General features: G+C 42.8%; 1 long non-coding RNA gene across 1 annotated transcript; it reads left to right on the forward strand.

The window, feature by feature from the left end:
- Positions 1–1,680: 1,680 nt before the first annotated feature.
- Positions 1,681–11,419, forward strand: LOC307193661. Its single transcript, XR_013830378.1, has 3 exons — positions 1,681–1,847; positions 2,437–2,531; positions 11,260–11,419. It is a non-coding gene; the product is annotated as an uncharacterized lncRNA (long non-coding RNA).
- Positions 11,420–17,543: the final 6,124 nt, after the last annotated feature.

A 17,543-nucleotide genomic window follows, 5' to 3' on the forward strand; every position in this document is an offset into this window, starting at 1 on the left:
TCAAATTGCCTCAGTTCCTCTGAAAACTGAGAAGGCCCACCAAAACCAGCTGGTTGATTCACATTGCTGGCTGGGTCACTTCAGTATCCTTAAATCACCTTTCTTTTGAGTAGACATTGCAGTTCACATAATACCAGATCAGCAGGCTGGTAGGTAAAATAACACTCAGAAGAAGAGTATTATGAGCTCTGAGCTTGCGAGTGGAGTTGTACATATCTTAAAAATCATCGTTTAAACCTTATTCCCTGCCTTTGCTTGAACTAAGGGAGACAAGGGTGGACTTTCAGTGGCTCTTCCATTGGATAAGGCTGAGTGCAGTGGCTATAAATTAGAAAATAACAAGTAGAGCTGTGAGGCAGCACTTGCCATGCCCTGGAGACTTCCCACAGCTTTCCTGACCGCTGTGCAGGATTATGGGGAAAGCAGATCTGGCCCGGACTCTAGAGAAGGGGAATGATTTGCGCAAGTGCCTAAAACACTGCACACAGAGCCCTTCTCATCCCTAGGTGGCATCAAGCATGGGTGGCCAAGAGGGTATTTTATGAGCCTCCAGAGGCCTTCAGTGTAGCTAAAGGTGCTCTTAACTGGTTTTCTATTCAGAGGCATTAAATGAACTTTACCTAAAAATATTGCTTACTTAGGTCAGTGAAGGAAAATTGGATTTAGATTTAGAGACTCAGTACAGCTGCAAAATAAGCTCTAAAACTTCCACGTTTGTACCATATGGGCGAAGCGAGAGCAAATGACTTTGCAATTCTTGATTCGAGTGTAAGTACTATTGTGTCTGACACCAACTACTTTTTCACTCTTTCAGTTTGATATTGGGGGAAGATAAAAAAGTTAAAGAGACAGAGTCAGACTTGGATTCCTCTAAGCCGTTAGTCACCACAGATGGCTAAGCCACCTCACTGAGCTGGAGCCAATAGAGAGCAGCCTTGCTCTCTTAGTCGGATATATTTAGGCACAAAGAAAGAGCACTGAGGAGTGAGTCCTGAGGCTCAGGTCCAAAGCCCAACTTAGACAAGCACTTTCTCCCGAGTGAGACTACACAATAAAGGATCTCAAGATTCCATCACCTCTAAATCTCCTTCCAAGTCTGAATCATGCTTATAAGTGGCCATTTTCTTTATTATTTCTTATTATCCTAAAATTTGGGTAAATTTTATCTCTAAAAGTTCTATGCAAAATCTGAAGATAATAAACTCTTTTTTTTAAATTTTATTGACGTATAGTTGATTTAGTGTTGTGTTCATTTCTGCCGTACAGCAAAGTGATTCAGTTATACATATATATATTCTTTTTCATATCCGTTTCTACTATGGTTTATCACAGGATATCGAATATAGTTCCCTGTGCTATACAGTAGGACCTTGTTGTTTAGCCTTCCTATATATGATAGTTTGCATCTGCTAATCCCAAACTTCCAATCAATCCCACCCCTCCCCCTCCCCCTCCCCCTTCCCCTTGGCAACCACAAGTCTGTTCTCTGTATCTGTGAGTCTGTTTCTGTTTCATGGATATGAACATAATAAACTCTTATTTATCTAAAATCTAAGCACCCCAAAATTTCAAAGAGTCAGAATGATCTTTGTGAAAACATATAATGTTCATATTAATGGTTACTACATTGTACAATATCCTAAATGAGCTTCAAAATCATAAAGAAAAGATAAATTTCTGTTCAGTTTGGCTTTAGGAAGTATATTCTAATTCTCTTCCAGGGAAATTCTGAGGAAGTGAGAGACAAATCAGACTGGCTCAAAAAAGATGAGCATCCTCTATCATTCCGCCAGATTCTCTGAACCTCAGCAGTGCGGCTGTGGCTTGCATTGATCTTTTCCCCCCTTGTAAGTAAATCTCCTTTCATTTGAACTTGCCTCATTTCCATCAGTTATTCTTGGCATCCAGAAAAGAGATAATGGTTTGCGGGTTTTTTTTAATTTGTTTGTTTGTTTTACTAAAATGAGAAAACTGCCAGGCCAGCAACACGAAGAAGAGAGTCACAGAGGGCTTCCTTTCTTTGGATCTTAAAAGGACTGACCCAACTTGGAGCGAAAGTTTCCTTTAATCCAAAATTGTGTTAGAGGAAACTTCTTTTGTTTTATCTTAGAGAACTAAGTGCAACCATTGAAGAAGTTTATTCTTTCCCAGAGCGAACACAGTTGCTCAGTAAAGATGCTCAGAGAGCAGCACGAGCCAGCCACCCAGCGGACCTTGGGCACATGGTGATGTGTGAGATGCTGTCCCCTCTTCAAGGCCGTACCATCTCTCTGGGAGACAGACAAGTCCACCCTGGCAAGCCCCTGGCTCGGGAAAACACCACGTGCCATGGGGCAGCAGAAGGATGGGAAGAGAAGCCCCCCTGAGTGCCGTTTGCGTTAGGGGAAAACTTCAGAAAGGGTTGACTTTACCCTTTCTTTTCATTCTTTTTTTAAGGGATTGTATAATAGTGATCAAGACCAGCAGACCGTAGAGCCAGGCAGGCGGGATTCAAATCGCAGTTTAGCCACTTACTAGCTGAGCGACCCTGGGTAAGTTATTGAACCTCTCTGTGCCTCACATTTCCCACGGTCAAAAGGAGATAATGACAATGCCTGTTTCCTAGGGTTGTTGTGAAGATTTAAAGTGCTCAGACCCATGCCTGGTGCGAGCTACTTACAGGTTCCTATTTGCCTTCAATGTTTTAGGTTCTAATGCCTGGCCCATTTAACCTCAGTCTAACACTTTCAACGTTCTCACACATAGACGAGAAGGTGAAACTGAGTGGCAAGCTCTCTGAAGAGTCAGCGTGGTTTCCAAGCAACCTGGCCCCCATCTACCATCCCCACCTCCCCGCTCACCGCTCTCCCCAGTGAGCTCCTGTCTGCCCCGTCCTTCTGCCCTTCTTCCCACCCCAATCCCTCACCCACCCAGTGTTCTGGTCACCTTGTACTTCCCCCTTGGAGGCTCCCTGATGACATCAGGCTGCGTTCCCTATCTCTGTGCTGCTCCTCAGGACACTCTATTCCTTTTAGGGTCCTGCTTTGCATACTACTCAGTATTATAGTTAGTATTTTAATACTTCTTTTAATCTCCTAGTCTTACTAGATTGTAAATTCCTTAAAGGCAAGGCGATGTCTTACTCATATTGGTATGAGTTGCGAGCACAATGGCTTTCAAGCAGTTGTTCCTGAATTTGTTGCATACATAAATGTATGAAGTAAAAACAAATAAACAAAACCCATAAAGAACATAGCCAAGTCGAGGGCAGCTTCTGAAGTCAGACAGACTTCAGTTCTGGCTCTGTCAATACTGGCTGTGGGACCTTGTGCAGTAATTCTATCTGTTCCTAATCTCCCCGTCAATAAAGAGGAAATCACAGGACCTCCCTTACAGGGTTGTTGGAGGATTAAATGAGATAATGTGTATAAAGGACCTAGAAGGGCACCTGGCATTTAGTAAGAGTTCAATAACTGTTAGCCATAGTTGCAATTGTCTTGTTACCTCCCTCTTTATTATAACTAATCTGGGGTAATTTTGTTTATGGGAAAACATCCCTCCACTTACCAATGACCTCTAAGGAGAAAAATGTATTCTAATGCAATACAGCCATTAAAGGTAACGACTATGAACCTGAGTTAATAAAAAAAAATTCTAAATATGCTAAGCATATCTGCTTAAGAATTCCAGGAAGTTAGGAACCTGTCCATCAAACAAACGTTTTCAAATGTCAGCACTTCAGAAGAGTTCCCATCTATAAGTCATTTTGTCCCTAGCCATATAATAATACGATCTATACTTCACCTGTCTGAAGGCTTTGTAAAGGTCACTCGGTGGCAGGTTCTATTTTCCCTTAGTATAGCTAGGGGGAAACAAGGCATAGAGAAACGTTTGGCTCCAAGATAATAGAATTAGTGGCAAAGCTTATCCAGAAAATCTATTCATTCCCAAGCCCTTGTCCTAATACCAAATGCAGAAGCAAATCTCATTGAGTTGTTCTTTTAAGTATAACTTTTAGTAAAAGGGCATATCATTAAACTGAACCTTCAAAAATCCCAATCTCCAGTGAAGATGATGTGCTTGAAATATATAGCATTCTGGTGGTCTTGCCTGTTGATAATAAAAGCTTCAAGTATCAGCTGGGACCCAGGCAGGAGATAGAAACGAGTTATTTTAACAGAGAGAAGATAATATAAAAAGTTGTTAACTAGCTATCAGAAACCTTAAAAGGAAAAGAGAAGGCTATCATGGAGGTAGCAGCGGCAGGAAGCAGCTACCAACACTAGACCTAGAGGAAAAAAGGGAGGATGTTGGAGTTATTAAAACTTAGAAGCTTGGAGGTAGGGTGCCATGGAGATGAGACTCAGATGCTTAGAAGGGGCGTTATAGCCATTATCTTGTAATAACAGATAATGCAATGTATCTGCCAAAATACTGAATCACTCTGCTGTACACCTGAAACTAACACAACACTGTAAGTCAACTATACTCCAATACAAAAAAGGAGGGGCAGCTATTTGGCTGGTACTGGTTTCCCTGAGCTTGGAGGGAAGGCTCCATGGGCCTGGGACCCAGACCCCTAAAGAAAGGGCATCAACCAGCTGCTGCTAACTTCTTGGAGGGGTGTGAGGGGTCTGATTCTGAGTATTACAAACACTGCTGCCTGGATTCAACTACTACTCCAGGAGTGAAATGTGACTGTAGGATGACGGCTTTGCTAGGGTGATACAAGGACAGGAACCAAAAGGAAAGAAGGAAGTCCCCTTACTAAACCCTCCTCCCATCTTCTTGTCTTTGGCACGTGCAGTCCACAGAGCTGAACCAGAAAGCAGCTGGCGAAGCAAAAAAGATGCTTTGCAGAGGCAAGCCTGGTTGATGTCACAACGTAGTGAAGGAAAAGGCGGGTTGGGGACTGAGAAACTTAACTGGCACGTGTGCCTAGAGGAGGGGACGTTTTCAAATATTTTGCTTCACTTTATCATAATTTGTACTCAATCAGTGATCTGCCTCGTATATTTCGCTTGGCTTCTGTTTGCAAACTTCCAATCATAACTGAGGTAAGAAAATTGTCTTACCAATCCAAACATTTGTTTTTATTAGGCTTTTAGATTAAAATTAGAGGTTTTTTAAGAAAGTACAACAGCAGATTTTTCTACCCTGAAGCCCTAAAAAATTATGATTTATCCACTATACTTATTTTCATAAATGCTGTTTATCGTCAAGAAAATATATATGAATCTGTAATTGTGAAAGACGATTGAAAAATAACACTGTGAACCTAATAGACGCTGTAATGTATCAGTAAATAACTATAATGAATAACTTTAGTACTGGGAATTGCTAATGGAATGCACATATCACTGGAAAATGCTCAGTGTTTTTGTTGTTGTTGGCTTCGTTTGAATTGTTACAAAGAATGAATTGTCCAAGACATCTAATCCCTAACCCAGCCTGTTAAAACTTGATTTCATTTTGCTCAAAAGTAACTAAGAGGGCTTCCCTGGTGGCGTAGTGGTTGAGAGTCCGCCTGCCGATGCAGGGGACATGGGTTCGTTCCCCGGTCCGGGAAGATCCCACATGCCACGGAGCGGCTGGGCCCGTGAGCCATGGCCGCTGAGCCTGCGCGTCCGGAGCGTGTGCTCCGCAACGGGAGAGGCCACAGCAGTGAGAGGCCCGCGTACCGCAAAAAAAAAAAAAAAAAAGTAACTAAGAAGTTGCATTCAGATTCAATGGAGACCAATACTGAGTTATTTAGCCAAAGAATATACTCCTATTCATATAGGAGTGCTATCAATTCAAGAAGCATTCTTAGGATGGCTTAAATAATACATATCTGTCACTAAATATAACTTTGTAGATTAAGGTTAAAAGAAGGTCTGTAATTCAAGGAGCCAATAGTTTAATTGAAACGATGCTCCTAACACATGGAAAAGGGTCTGAGTCTGAGACAGGTAGCTGGTCGCCTCCTGGCAGTGGGGCATCTGGAAGCCCAGCTAAGCACATTTCCCAGCCTCCCTTGCAGCAATCTGTAGTGATAAATTTCTTTCTGGTGGACTCTGACAGAGTTGGGATGCTTGGGTCATACAATAGCCCACACTTGCCCCTCCATGTTTCTCCCCTTGCCTTGGGATACAATGGCAAAGACTGACTAGAGTGACACTGAAGGCCATGTACTGAGGACAGCAGAGCCACATCATCCTGAGTTTCTAAATGACTGTACAGAGCAGAGAGGATCCCCTCCCACCTCCCCCAATCCACAACCTAGAACTACTTCCTTGGACCATAATAGGAGAAATAAACCTCCACTACAGGGAATTCCCTGGCGGTCCAGTGGTTAAGACTCCACGCTTCCACTGCAGGGGGCACGGGTTCAATCCCTGGTCAGGGAACTAAGATCCTGCGTGCCGTGCATTGCGGCCAAAAAGTAAAAATTTTTAAAAATTAAACAAACAGAAAAAACCCCTCTACTACATTTAAGCTAATATACTTTGGGTCTATTTGTTACCGGATTTGCAGTAGTCAGGTTAGAGTTCCTAGAAGAAATAAAACCTAATCTGGGTTTTAATTAATAACAGCCACAATTAATTTAGAATCTTTTCATGCCAGGGACTATGTCAAGAACTGACATGTATTATCTAAGTGTCACAACAGCCCTTCACATCATGTGTTATTAAACCTTACTTTGCCAATGAAGACACAGAAGGTCAGAGCAGTTGGGTAATTTTCCCCTAAGTCGTACAGCAATAATGAATGTTAGGCCTATAATTTGAATGCAGGTATTTCTGCCTCCAAAGCCCTTGCAGGTGGGTTGGGAGATAGTATAAGGAAAGGCATGGAGGGATGTATTATCATGACAGGTGTGGGCTGGGGGTGACAATGGCTATGACTTTTCCTTCCCAGTAATACTCTTGTAGAAAAAGGAATCCACCTTGCTCTCCCTTTCCTCAAACCAGCCTTGACTCCTGAAATCTAATCTGTGCTGCTGTCTTCTCCATCAGTGCTACAGCAATGGGAAAGCCCAGAATAAATTATCAAAGTATTCAGAGATGATAAAGAAACCAAAACCCAGCTCTCATTCACATCACCCACACTCCCAAACAGGAGCCCAGTCCATCTGAGAGATGATTGAATAGACACCAGAAGACAATAAAATGGGTGACCCTTCCTATGCTGAAGAAGGCCCAGGAGGATTGGAAGGGTGAGGGGATAGGGATCTTGGCCACAGAACAGAAGAAGCCTAATCAAAGGCAAATACACATTGCTCAAGATTGCCAACCATTTGCATAGATGATCAAGAGTGTAATGACTGTAAGTCATCTGTTTTTGGCATTTGGATGGCCCTACAGGAATCCAAGGCAAATAAACAAATGTAGGCCTGGGGATATCTAAATAAAACCACATCTACTAGGCCTTGGGAAACCATGCAGAGCTTTGAATAGAGGAGGTGGACATCAGTGGTGTGGCAGGGGGAGGTATGGATAACACTGTCTTTGACCTGACATGTTTAAAGTCTTAGAACTGGTCTTTTTAGTTTTAATGGAGAACATTTATAAGTCATTTATATTGCAGACGGTTCAGTGGCTCAGATTGACATGCAAAAGTTAAATAGAGCCTTCTGCTCACCCTGCTGTTCTCTAAGACATCCCCATTCTCCCTAACCAGTAGTGACAGCCAGTGACCAAAAAGGTTAAGGCCACTCAGACTGAGAGCACCAAACGCTTTCACTATAGAAGCACTTAGGATATCCACAACAGAAACTGTGGATGTCCTGGCGCTGTCTGCCCCAAATCCTTGCCCTCTGCCTTCCGGGCACATGGTACGGCATGTCACATCCTGGCCTCTAGGTGGTCAAGTGCGGCCATGTAACTAATTCAGGCCAATGAGTTAGGAGCAGAAGAGACAATACCACTTCCAGCCTGGAGCATTTAACTGCTGGTGCAAGACCCTCCAGAATTATCTTTCCTTCTGCCACAGTAACTGGCAGCGTTTGAAATAATGGCTACTCCCCGAGGGCCATGTAGCCTGAGCAAGGAATGAATCATTGTTATTTGAAGCCACTGGGATTTTGCAGTTATTTGTTAGATTAACCTCGCCCTTCCTGACTGATAACAATAATTAGCTATCATTGAGTGTTCTATTCTGAACACTTTATACATCCTCATTTAATTCTACAAACAGTCCTTTGAGATGGCTAGTATTGTCTCCTCGTGGTGCAGATGAAGATATGGAGGTAGAGAGAAGTTACATCAGTTGCATAAAATGGTGTAACTAATGCAAAAGGTAGAACTAGATGCAGGTACAGGAAGTCTGTCTCCAGGGCCTGAGATCTAACCACTGAGCTATGGCATGTCTTGACAATACATTTTAATATGATCGCTGTAACAAGCTTTAATAAAATTGCTCATCCTCAAAAACATACACATTGAAAACTGCAGTAAAAACATACTGTCGTATCAAAGTCACCATATGCTATCCTCAAGTTTAACTCTTGTTTGCAGTTAATTGCAATTATTTTATAAGGTGGGGAAAAAATTGGCATTTGAAATAACTGCACCCCAGATGCTACTACTTGAATTGCCAAGTTGCATGACAAAAAAGTAATAGCACACCCATGAAATAAATAACCTCTAATCATGGAGGCTGCACTTTCTGCAAGCTCTGGGCCTACACCCTTGAACCTGAGTTGGAGTCATACCTTAAAAGAAAAACAGGAACTGGAAACTTTATCTATTTAGCGTGTTTCATTTTAGATTAAACAGATTTTACTCCCTGTTCCCTGGTAATTATATATAATTAAAAAGCACCAAGGAATGTGCGTAAAAGCACGATGAAGTAATAATCATGTGAATGGTGGCTTATTTTAACTCACCCCTGCGGGGAAGCTGCTTTTATTTAGATTAATTTGTTGAAGGACTGATGCAAACATGACAGTGAGACAGAAGGGAACATGTTCTTTCAAACTGCTTGGCTCAGAAAACACAATTAATGAAACACATCTAATTGCATCAGTGTTTCAGAAGGCATTATTACCGAGTACATTTTAAAGGTCATGCTCCTAGGGAACAGCTTTCTCTTTGGGGGGACCCATCCTATTTTTCAGAACCTTACCTGAAATCAGACTGACTCAGATCACTGCTAAAGCAAGACCTCTCTGAGTAGCTACAACTGTTGGGAGTTGTGTTCAGGCATCATCTTAGTATCATGCTGCCCTCCCCTCATGTGTATTCTCCAGAACAAAGGCAAGAAATGCCGACCAACAGCTAAGTCTTTCACTTGTTTAAAAGCAATGAATTGGGCATTACTGCATTAAGACACTGAGCTGAAATTATTAGAGAAATGCAAATCAAAACTACAACGAGGTACTACCTCACTCTGGTAAGGATGGCCATCAGTAAAAAGTCTACAAATAACAAATGCTGGAGAGGGTGTGGAGAAAAGGGAACCCTCCTATACTGTTGGTGGGAATGTAAATTGATACAGCCACTATGGAGAACAGTATGGAGGTTCCTTAAAAACCTAAATATGATCCGGCAATCCCACTCCTGGGCATATATCCGGAAAAAAACATAATTCAAAAAGATACATGCACCCCAGTGTTCATAGCAGCACTCTTTACAATAGCCAAGACATGGAAATAACCTAAATGTCCATCAACAGGTGGATGGATAAAGAAGATGTTGTGTATATACACAATGGAATACTACTCAGCCATAAAAAGAACAAGATATGGCCTTTTGCAGCAATGTGGATGGACCTGGAGATTATCATACTAAGTGAAATAAGTCAGAAAGAGAAAGACAAATACCATATGATATCACTTATATGTGGAATCTAAAATATGACACAAATGAACCTATCTACGAAACAGAAACAGACTCACAGACATAGAGAAGAGACTTGTGCTTGCCAAAGGGGAGGGGAGAGGGACAGATTGGGAGTCTGGGGTTAGCAGAGGCAAACTACTATATATAGAATGGATAAACAACAAGGTCCTACTGTATAGCACAGGGAACTATGTTTAATATCCTGTGATAAACCAGAATGGAAAAGAATATAAAAAAGAATGTACGTGTATGTATAACTGAATCACTTTGCTGTACAGCAGTAATTAACACAACATTGTAAATCAGCTATACTTCAGTTTTTAAAAAGACACTGAACTGAGTACTACAGCATGCAAAGCATAAGGACATGAACATGTGCCGGGAGCTTACTCTATGTCAAGTAGTACCTCATTTAATCCTCACAACAACGCTATGAGATCACGATCATTATGATCACTATGTTTACATCAGGTAGGAAATAAGCCTTGTGTTAACACATATAGAATGCTATATCGTGATTTAGGTGTTCAGAAGAAGCATGGAAGGAGGGTTGGAAGGGCCAGGGCTACATAGCAATTTTAAATAGGGTGGTTAGGGAATGTCACGAAAGTGACATTTGAGTAAAGACCTAAAGGAAGTGAGGGGAAAGCCGCAGAACTCTGTGGGGGAAGGCACTCTGGGCAGAGAGAAGAGCAAGCACAAAGGACCTGAGATGGGGAATGTTGAAGGGACAGCAAGGAGGCGTGTGTGGGAAGTAGGGGGAGATTTGTCAGAGGGGAGGGAACCAGAGCATGGCGGGTCGTGGAGGTAACTGAGAGACTACGGACTTTAAGTGACAGGGGAAGACCTTGGAGTGTTTTGGGTGAAGGAGGGTCAGGATCTGACCACAACAGAATCACTCCAGCTGCTGTGCTGAGAATAGACCAAAGGGCAGTAAAGAAGAAACAGGAGGCTTGTTAAGAGGCTACTGCAATTAACCAGGCAAAAGGGGACAGTGGTCTGGCCCAGGGTGGCAACGGTGGAATGTAAAAAAAAGGCCAGATTCTGGATACACTATATTTTTAAAGTAGAAACAACAGGATTTGTGACAGATCAGATGGGGCACGTCAGAAAGAGGGGTCAGGGATGGCCCCAGGTCTTTGGCCTGGCAACTAGAAGCATGGGGTGGTCTTTTACTAAAGTGGGCAAGGCTGAGAGCAGCAACTTTGGAAGCCCCAGTTGGGGGCAGTTAAGTTTGAAATACCCCGGAGACAACCAAATGGAGATGTCAGAGAGACTAACAGGCCTTGAGCTAAAGAGACAGAACAGAGCTGGAAATAGACAATTGAACATCATTAGCATTAACATGGTACTTGAAGTCAAGGGAATGGAATGGGGCCACCAGGGGAGTGAGTGTAGAGGAAAGAAGATGCCCGGAGGCTGAGGCCTGGGTCGTGCCAGTGTTTCACTGTTGCAGGATGAAGAGGAACCAACAAAGGGGATTTGAGAGCGGGCACAGAGGCAGGAAGAAAACCACAGAGTCCAGAACAGCGACCTGTGAGTCAACCATGCCAGAGGAAATAACTTATTCCAGCTCTCTCTCCTTCAGCGGTGCTTTGAAATAAAATAAGAGGATAAACGGGAAATCCTTTTAAAAAGTTGTAAAGCCTTATATGTGTCTAAGATTCTTAAGAACTTACCAAGTGTGCATGCAAACTAAGTATATTGATTTTAAAAACTAAGTGCACACATTTATGATATTGATTTAAAGTGTATCAATTTAAACAAGTCAATCAACCAAAGTACATGAGGTAAAGCTCCGGAAATAACAATACATTTCAAAATACTCAAGTTATAAAACCCATCAGGATTTTTAAATGTTGCTGTCATCCTGCAGCCGTTCGATCAATCTTTCAGTGGCTGTGGCAGCTGAAAGAGAAAGATATTTGCTTCTTGTGGTATCGGTGTCACTCCGGGATTTAACCTCCTGTTTCTCTACCAGAGGCTACAGAGCTATCCTTAGAGAGTCAGGAACCAAGAATGAGACTGTGTCCCCATTATCCCAAAGACGGTGACATTCTAAACCTAGTGACTCTGAACCTTGTATGCTATCTGTCATACATTTAAAACCTATTTTTAGGATCATGATATTTGTGTTTATTGGACTTAGAGCTTATAACGAACATATGAATCTTTAAATAATGGTGATGACAGATGCCCATTCACTTCTTCAGCAAAATGTTAGAGAGGCAGCATAAGGCAGTTTTTTTAGAGCACGTGCTCTGCAGTCAGACTGCCCAAGTTCAGATCCTACCTGAGGATCTATAAAATAGAGACAAGCGTAGGACCTACCTCACTGGCCTGTTGTGAGGATTCAATGAGTTAATATTCATAAAGCTTTCAGGATGGTGTCTGGCACATGGTCAGTGCTACGTGAGGGCTCATTCCATATTTGGAAATACCTCACACATGTCCCCTGTGTGCTCGATATTGTCATAAGCGCTGGGGATACGATGGAAAATAAGACAAGATCCATCCATGGGTGGTGGGGAAAAACAAACAGGGAAACAGATCAGTGGGATAATTTTAGAGTGTGTGAAGTATTAAACAAAGACATGTGACAGAGAGTGGCTAGGAGTGGAGGGAAGTGAGGAAAGGCCTCTTGGAGAAGGCAAAATTGAACTAAGGCCTGTGCACTAAAAAGGTACCAAGCACGTGAGGATTCCCAGCGGAGAAAACCACTTAAAGCAAAGAGATGCAGCCACTAAGACCAAACAGCCAACTTGATCTCAGAAAATAAACCGTCTAATTTAACGTGGGGAAGGCATGTGAGTCAGACATGCAAATTAAGCCACTCAGAAATCAGGCAGGGAATATATCCACAGGGGAATCGTTCACACCCGTGGGCAAAGTTTCAGAATGTATCCATGAAGTATTGATAAAGCTTGGTACTAGAACGTAAGGATACATTTGAATTCTAATGTGATTGACCTGCAGATTTTTGCCACAGGATTTAGGAGTAGGCTTCTTCCTTTCACCCACCCCTTCTCCCCTCATTAATGTGTTAATATGACTATTTTCATATATGCTTCGAACCAAGGCAGAACAAGGGACAGGTAACTTTCTCCCCTGTATGAAATGGCCTTCCTGTATGTCTTATTTTGCCCATCTAAATCTGCTTCAAGTCCTTTCTTTCAATTGCTGAAGAAATGGCATGAATTCAGGCAAAAGGATTACCTGGTCCATCCGCTCCTGTCTGAGGCTGTCCTAAGTGCTAAGTTAATAACCACCTAGAATCAGGCAGCTCAGGAAGGCTTTCCACCTTCTGCTTGCACAGCCTGATGGATGAGCTTTTGCCTTTCTGCCATCTCCAGTCCTTTACTTTGTTTTGCTCTTGACAGCTACAGACCTCGCAGAGAAGCCGGACAGGTTTAGAAACCAGTTTGGTCCCAGCAGACCTGCACAGTGGGAACTCACCTCTACACACACAGATCTGGGGCAGTGCCTGCCTGGGTACTAGGAAGTCAGCCCAGGTTCCCAGAGAGCCCTAAGACATCCAGTCTAAACAGATACATCAGTCTGCTCACTGAGAGAAGAAAGCTGGCTCTCCCAATATAATTACGAGGCTGCTGATTTATTATTCTGAACTTTGGTGCACGGCAGGGGTAGTGTTATTTGTGCCAGTTTTTGGTATTGGGCCAAAAGATAAAATACCTAGTTAGTCTGATTGGTTCCAAGAATCCATTTGCACAAACAGAGTTCCTGCATATGCCAATGTGTGTTCAGGGATTCTGCATGTGGCTTGATCTCTTTGGCAAAGCCCTTCCAAGAAGGAAATTACAAGTCTCCATATATTCAGAACCATTTAATAGCTGGCAAGCTACTGCCAACCACCAAGGCTACTGCCAAATCTCCTGAAGTATCTTAAAGGGTCCATCCTCGTCAGGTTAGTTTTAGAGCTAAATAAAGATACCACAAATGACACACGCTACATTTTCTCTAAAAGAAAAAAACAAAACAATTATTTATCTCTAGCCCTGGTCCCTGGCAGTATAAACAGGCTAAAACCCCAGATGGAGTTTTATAAAATAATACTTTATAAATATAGTATAAAATACTTTTATAAAATAATACTTTATAAAAGACCATGGACAGGCATGTGCAATCACGGTCCAGGGAATGGTCCATGGAATGACAGAGACAGAGAATGGAGGTTAGAATTATAGTGCCTCCACCCGACAACTTCGTATCCTTCAGCAAGTTTTATAACCCCTGCAAACCTCAGTGACCTCATCTGTGAAATGGGAATTAAATGTTGTTACGGTGAGTGAGTGGTTCTAGGTAAGTCACCTGGCACAAGAAAGGCACTCAATAAACCAATGTTTCTCAAAGTGTCAGGGTCTGATGATGAATCTTTTGGATTTGGCATTCTCTATGAAACATTGTTACACTGTGTTTGCCTTTCAATCATAATTTGAAATTAATATAGCCATATTCTAGGTTAGCTGAAAGACCCATCTGGATTCGGTTTTAGGCCTCAACTTGGAATCTGCGTTTACAGTTCCATTGGCAACAAGTGGTATTACTTGAACTGGCAGGAGCTCAGGAGGATAGAAGAAAATTAGAGTTGATATAAAGGAAGCATCCATGCCGAGTGAAGGCCCTTGACGCCTGTGGGCTGTGTGCATTAATTCCTAAGCGTTCAGGACAGAGAGAAGTGGTGGGACAACAAAGTGATCCCGTAGCCCTGGTCCCATAGGCACCAAGAGGACATGATGCTTGGATCACAGCAGTGAACAACAGTCAAACTCACAAAACAATGTTTGTCGTGTTTAATTAACATTGTTGTTTTGCAATTTATTGCTTTTGTAGTTTTGTTTCTAACATATAAACTTGTTTCGATTTCATGGTTGTTTGCAAGTAGTAAAGAAGTTTATCCCTGGTTAGTAGAAATAAAAGCAATTCTTAGCCACAGTGGATGTTGAGGCAAATTTTTGCCCCATAGAATGTGTTCATAGAGTATTCAATTTTCAGAAACCCAGTAATAACCGGCCACTGTTAGTATAATTATTATGAATGAAATAAAGAACTTGTTGCAAGGAATAAACAGCCTTATGTTAGGTGAAAAGGTAGATATTATGATCAACATTGTGTTTAAAAAATGATGTCCAGGAAAAACAGCAACATAAAGGAATATTGTAAATAATAAATGTAACATTTAGGTGATAAAATTATGAGTGATTTTTTTCTATTTTAAAACATTCTAATTTATCCTTAAGAGACATGAATTTCATCATTTTAAAACACATATCTCAAAGGTAAGCAGCTCCTACAGGGTGAGAACAAAACTTGCAGCAAATTCAGGCTGACTCCAGACCAGCCACCGAAGGGCAGGGGACCCCTCCCTTCCCAGCACTTACATCCCGAGCCCCCAGTCCCTGGTTTCAATAGATTCCTGCAATTTGTGCTTCAGATCCCTAAATACCCCCCTGGTAGCTCCAACAGATGTGATTTACAGGGAAAGTCTCTCTCTTAAAACACCTTTCCGGGAGCTCTAGTTCTCCATAGCACTGGTGCGTTTCAGGAACCATCTGTGCAGCAGTGAAGGTGGTCACCACGCCCCGCCATCTTTTCCCTTGGCACGTCTCCAGGGCCCACCCCTGGCAAAATGGGGAAGTAAGCTTCTGATGGCTCTCTTGTCTAGCACCCCTTTTGGCCACCTCTGCCTTCTTGCTGGCATTCTTCCCCAGCCTTAGTCATTGCACCGCACCCGTACCAGACCTTCCTTGGCTGGGTTTCCAGTGTTGTCTGCCCATTCCTCCTTAACACTTGCCTCGGATAGTGTGGTGGGAATGCCTGCCTATGCCAGCTGCACTGGCAGTGCCTAAGGCTAATCAGATTGCAACACACACACACATATGTATATGTATATTAAATACATATCTATCCATATACATATTTAATACCCTGGCTACCCCAAAGCACATAAATTAGTATCTTTGGAGGTCGGCCCTGGCTTTGGAAATTCTAATGTCCAGCCAAGTTTGAGAACCATCAGATCAACAGCCCAAAGCTGAGGCAATATCCCAAAGGTCTGAGAACACACACTCTGAAACCAGCTGCCTGAAATTGAATTGTGGCTCCACCACAAACCTGCTAGCTGTATAAACGTGAGCAATTTAATTTACCCCTTTCTCTCTTCATTTCCTTATTTGTAAAGTGGAGAGAACACTGATAAGGGTTTCTGCCTCATAGGGTGGAAGCAAGGATTAAGTCCCATAACCCCTATGGAGCACTTAAGGTGGCCTTGCATACAGTAAGTGCTTCATTCCGGCCGCTTCTTACTGACAACAATCATTACTCATCATCTCCTAATCACCTAGCTCAGGGGCGCCCAGCATGGCAGCTTCAGGAATAAAGGAACAGAAGCTTTTCTCTCTGGCAGAGTTGGATGTGCTCTGTAGGTCAGCAGGCTGGAGAAAGGGTTTGTGACGCCCTCCTCTTCCTCTGAAAGGAGAGCTCCTGTCCTGAAGAGACCTTTGCTGGTCCTCAGTCCCCATCAGGGGCTGCGGCTAAGGATGCCAGTGGGTCATGTTCATCAGTCACCCTTGTCTGGTCCCCTCCTAAGAGTCCCCGGCAGAACTCTAAGAAGTGCCTGATGGGTGCTTTTCATGTGATTAGGGAACAGATTTCTGCAGCCATCTCACAGGTGAACCTGATTTTCTTTCTTTCTTTTTTAAATTGAAGTATAGTTGATTTACAATATTGTGTTAGTTTCTGGTATACAGCCATTTATACATATATATACATGTTCTTTTTCATATTATCTTCCATTATGGTTTATTACAGTAGGACTTCGTTATTTATCTATTTTAAATATCGTAGTTTGTGTCTGCTAATCCCAAACTCCTAGTTTATCCCTCCCCCTCTTTCCCCTTTGGTAACCATGAGTGTTTTCTATGTCTATGAGTCTGTTTCGCAAATAAGTTCATGTGTGTCATATTTTAGATTTCACATATAAGGGACCTGATTTTCAAGGGGCCACTGAAGCCTTTGGCAACCCTCCCTGCGCCCCAGGCTTGGGGAATCCCGGGTGTGGGGTGACCATGTCCGGTTGGGGTCAATTTCCCCACTTCACCAAACCCGGTTCACCAACCTTCGCGTTAGAATAAACACCCTCCCGCTCTGTGTGCTGCACACCTGTGAGTGTTTGTTTTTAGCTGACAGTGTTGGTTTAGCATTAGGCCCATCAGGGGATGTGGTTACAGGGCTACTCTGTACACAGGCCACTCTGTTACAGGCCACTCTGTACACAGGAGGAAAATGCCAAGTTCGGTACTGAACGCTGAACCACCTCGGGCTCTGGCTTAAAAATATCTTTACCAAAATTATGAAAGCACCACAAAAACAAAACACAGCACCAACCGTCCCTCTTCCCCAGGGTGATTTTCCTTCTCCAGCCTCCTCCACCCCGGAAAGCAGCGTGGGTGTTGGAATTGGCACTTAACTCAGGTGGGAGTCCTGTGTTCTAATAGTACGCTCCCCTCGCCTGTGTGGGCAGTTTTTGCCGCTCCGTGCCTCAGTTTCCCCAGCAATGAAGAGAAGGGTTTGAATGCTCTGATCTCTACTATTCCTTCCAGTGCCCCATCTCCTTAGCTGTCGTGTTGGTGAATCCATGGGGCCACGGTTGCATGAGGCATTCAGTCACTGAGCACAAATATGCATCAGGCAGTGCGGGAAAGAGAAAAGAGACCAGAGCAC

This window comes from Stenella coeruleoalba, assembly GCF_951394435.1.
Source record: "Stenella coeruleoalba genome assembly, chromosome: 11".
NCBI lineage: Eukaryota > Metazoa > Chordata > Mammalia > Artiodactyla > Delphinidae > Stenella > Stenella coeruleoalba.